General features: G+C 38.6%; 1 protein-coding gene across 1 annotated transcript in view; it reads left to right on the top strand.

The window, feature by feature from the left end:
* LOC119570974 (protein enabled homolog) overlaps positions 1-5,000 on the top strand; it is a 17,587-nt gene that overhangs the window by 798 nt on the left and 11,789 nt on the right. The window lies entirely within an intron of this gene.

Raw genomic sequence — 5,000 nt, 5'->3', positions numbered from 1 at the left:
CACGGAATGCTGATCCATACATAGAATTTCTTTCCACATTTTGTCAGTAAGAACTACGGAATTGAATGTGTGTTCTGGGGTGTCGCTTTGGGATGATGGAATTTGATGCGTCTCTCGCCATGTGTTGATATAGTTCATGTCTTGATATATCGCCGTGAATTAGTGGAATCGGATACGTCTCACGTGATGTCGCCATGAGCTGGTTTATTCCATGTCATGTGAACTGATAGAACTTGATATCCTCTTGATATATTGCTATGGGTTGATGAATCTGATATGCTTCGCTGTGTCGCTGTGAGTTCATAGATTTGGATATGTCTATATATGCCGTCAGTAGTTGATAAAACTTGATATGCATCTCGAAATATCGATGTGTGATACATTTGTTATGCATCTTAGTTATGTCGCCATGAGTTCATGGATTTTGACATGTCTATACATGTCATATGGGTTAAAATCTTGAAAGGCATCTTGATATATCGCCATGAGTGGATATGCTTAATATACCTCTCACTATGTCACTATGATTTTTATATATTTGGACATGTATTTTACATATGCCTTCGTGAACTGATATAACTCCACATTCTGCATAACGATATGGCATCATGAATCCAATTAGACGTCTATTTGTCGCCAAGAGTTGCTGACCTTGTGTGCGTTCCAGTGTCACCGTGAGAGGTCTATAGATTTTGCAATTTATGAGTGCGGTCACGTGGCCTCAGGTTGTATTGGTTTACTTCATTTATTTTGCACAGACGGCGTTGGCGATTCCCTCTGGGCGCGCGAGGTGGGCCGCGGCCTTGACCCAGGGGGTGAGCCTTGTGCTTTGTCTGTTTCGTGTTTGCTTTTGTTTCCCACTGATTTATATATATATATATATATATATATATATATATATATATATATATATATATATATATATATATATATATATGTGTGTGTGTGTGTGTGTGTGTGTGTGTGTGTGTGTGTGTGTGTGTGTGTGTGTGTGTGTGTGTGTGTGTGTGTATGTGTATGTGTATGTGTATGTGTTGTGTGTGTGTATATATATATATATATATATATATATATATATATATATATATATATATATATACGCTTGCTTTTCTCACACACACATGCCTCATTCTCCCTCCCTCCCTCTCCCTCTCTCTCTCCTCTCTCTCTCTCTCTCTCTCTCTCTCTCTCTCTCTCTCTCTCTCTCTTTCTCTTTCTCTTTCTCTTCCTCTCTCTCTCTCTCCTCTCTCTCTCTCTCTCTCTCTCTCTCTCTTTCTCAGATGATCCGGGATAACAAAGATAATCAAAATACTTATAACATGCAGATGATTTATCAGCGAGGATGATGGTTTGGGCTGCTCTTCTGTCTATTTGCTCGTGTGTTTGTTTGTTGCTTCTTTGTTGTGCGTTGGGATTGTCTCTGTCTTTCTCACCCCTCTCTCTCTCTCTCTCTCTCTCTCCTCTCTTCTCTCTCTCTCTTCTCCCTCTCTCCTCTCCTCTCTCTCTCCACACATCTATCTCTCTCGCTCTCTACTCTCTTTTGAACGCTCTCGTTTTTTCTTTCTCTATCATCTTCCTCTTCCTCTCATTTCTGTCTTTCCTCTCTCTTTTCTCTCTCTTGCTTCGTCTTCATCTGTCTGCACACACACACACACTTATTCGTTTGTTCATCTTGCTTCATTACTCTCGGTTTGTTTTGAAACGGACCTTACATCAAAGTTTAGTTTTAATCTTTTTCATTCTACATGTTTCTTGTTCTACTTCCTCTTCATTACTAATGTTTCCCATGCTCCAATTTTTTCTCTTTCTCCTTGCTTCGTACTTTCGAAAGGCGTGTTGACGAAATATTTTGTTAATTTGTTTTAATTGTTTTTTTTTTTTTATCTTTGTTAATGTTTCTATTGTTGTCGTTGTTTTTATTGCTATTATTGTTGTTGCTATTCATTTCGTTGGTGTTATTATCATCTTCATCAGTAACATTAATTACGAACATTGTTCACTGCGACAAATGTAGAACCGAGATCATATAGTAGCAATATAAAATGTTCACAGCGTACAGAAAGTTTTTGACGTTTCGCTTATTTCAGATACTAACATCTAGTCACAATACGTCTCACAATAGGTATCTTGCCTTTAAGATATTCGTTTCCATTCAAACCTTTTCTATATATAATCAATATTATTATTATCAATATATATCATATATAATTGTCTGTCCTTTTATTTGTTGTTATATTATTATTTCACATTATCGTTATCATTATCATATCATATACATTCATATATCAAACATCATTATCACAATCATTATCCCATATCAATGTTCTCACATCATATCATTACCACACACAAATATTATCATCATGATCACATATCAGCACCTTTTTGTTATCGCTATAATCATCATCATCATCACCATCATCATCATCATCATCATCATCATCATCATCATCATCATCATCATCACCATCATCACTCATCATCATCATCATCATCATCATCATCATCATCATCATCATTATCACCATCATCACCACCACCACCACCACCACCACCACCACCACCACCATCATTACCATTACCCTTATCATTAAGGTCATTATACTTTCTTGCTATCCGTAATTTTACTCAATGGAAGATATTCTCATTAGTCTTGAGTAATACTACTTCGCCTGTTTTGTGGTGATGCCTGTGTACATGAATATTCGAAAACTTGGTTGGCTTCTTTTATTTATGCATATAGAATTGCATCTGCAATATATCTGTGCTGATTTCGGCATTTTAGGCAAAAAAATAACAAGGTCATAGAATTATTTTTAAATGTTAGTGATGTGCTTCAACCCGTCCTCATTTTTTTTTCTCTCTCTCTCTCTTTCTCCCAATTTGATGTCCATTACCATTCCAGCCTAGTCAGATAACTATATTTATATATTTAATTATAACGATGTCTTTTTACTCACACATTAATGAACTTTTAATTATGCTCATACGACTAAAAATTATTATAATAGGTTTGTAGTCCACTGTCAAAGACACGCCATCCCGCATTTAAAAAGCTTTTTTCTTTCTTTCATTCTCTCTTGCTTTCTTGACTCAAAACTGTATGACCCGTTGTCTATAAAGTCTTTATACCTGGTTGGTCTTTATGTCTCTTTCGTTTTTATTTTATTATTGAGCACGACAGCGAAGTCATAATTTTCGAGCCGCAGCCCGGTTCGCTGGAGGAGAAATTAGCAATTCAACAGCCGAGGCGGTTGTGCGTGCCGTGTGTGCGTCGATTCCCAAAGTGCGGCGCGAAGATTACACTCTACTCTTTTGTAAGGTACATCTGCATTTTGCATTCCATTAAGCCAAACGCATATATGAGAGACAAAGTAGGCCGATACTTCTGCGTATTGGTTGGTTTAAATTACGACTGGTAAGGGTGGAATCCATTATATTTGTTGTAGAATGTATGACCTCCACCGCGGAAGAGATTCAGTTGTGAATAAACAAAGGAACAGTGAAAAAGAAACAAGTTTTGGAAGTGTGTGGACTGATTACATATGAAAAGCAGAGACAGTTTCACATATCCTAACATCACGACAATAAGTAATCATAGTCGCTGAGAACAAATCAACAAACAAATGAGCAACTAAATACTCAGTTTGATAGCGCAGTAAAAAATATATATATATTTAATAATACAATAACAAAATAGACCAAACAAAAATAGTTTAAAAGCAAGTACACGTCATAGCTCTGTAGTGGACCTCCTTACAAAGAACACACCACACTCACGCACAAACAGGACCACTTGCATACAACAGAAACCAATGGTACTGCATGCTGTATTAGTTATATTCGTGCTCCACGTGGTTCTTCGCATGCCCTTGTGTTCGCCGTGTCTGAAATGACTCACAAGGAACGGTCTGAAGGTAAAGGGGACGATTTTAATTGAGTTTTGCGTGAGTGCTTGTCCCTTGATTTCGCGTGAATTTGAGAAATTGGGGATTTGGGGGAAGGAAAGAAGGGGAAGGTGGAGATGGATGATAAGGAAAAGAAAAGAGGTTGATATAGGGAAAGGGTTTGGAATACAGAGAGAGAGAGGGGGGGGGGGAGAGGGATAGGGAGAAGGAGAAAGGGAGAGGGAAAGGGAGATAGGAAGAGAAAATACTAGAGAAAAGGATGAAGGAGAAAGATAGAAACACACAGCCAGACAGACTCAAACAGACAGAAAAAAGACCAAGAAAAAAAAAATTACGTCACCGATCGCTTCGTGGCTAAAGACGTCACGAAAGATGTCACGCTCTTGTTACCAGGGACGGAGGAGGGGAAGGGGAGGAGGGAGGGACGCAGGAGGGTGTGTGTGGGAGGATGTATCATGTGCGGAAGTTGATTTGGAGACAATATGGGTCGATCGCTGAATGTTGGGTTCGTGTTGATTTCAAGGGCAAGTTTTTGAAGAGTCGATACTAAACTTGGATTTTTTGTCTTCTCGTTTCTTCTCTTATATTCTGCTGTTTTTTTAAGTCTTCTTGCCTTTGGTTGTCTCTTTCTCTTTTTTTTTCTCTTTTCTCTCTCTTATTCCCGCCTTCACCTTTTCCTCCTCTTCCTCTCCCCTTCTCTCTCTTTCCCTCCCCCTCTCCCTTCCCCCTCCTTTTCCCCTCCCTCCCTCTCTCTATCCTCACCCTGCATTACTTATCTCTCCCTTTTATTTTGAGTCTGTATATTCTCAGAGCCCCGACAACAAACATGGTTTTTATATACGAGAAGAGAATCAACACAGTGAAAGGCCTTCATAACAGAAATCGTGACCTAATATCTCGCGGTGACCTGGTTTCCTCAGCGATACTTTGTCAAAAATTACTAATTCATAAATTTGCTTACGACCGCGTGATCGTGATTCCGCGTGTGTTTAATGATTTGCTCATTTACCTGCATGGCTACTTGGAAACTTAATGGGCGTGCTGTGTTAAGATTTGATTGGTGATTTGGCCGTGGATCAGGAACCAGTTGAT

This window comes from Penaeus monodon, chromosome 4, assembly GCF_015228065.2.
Source record: "Penaeus monodon isolate SGIC_2016 chromosome 4, NSTDA_Pmon_1, whole genome shotgun sequence".
NCBI classification, from domain to species: Eukaryota; Metazoa; Arthropoda; class Malacostraca; order Decapoda; family Penaeidae; genus Penaeus; species Penaeus monodon.
The sequence above is the reverse complement of the archived record's forward strand: the minus strand, read 5'-3'. Positions and strand labels throughout refer to the sequence as shown.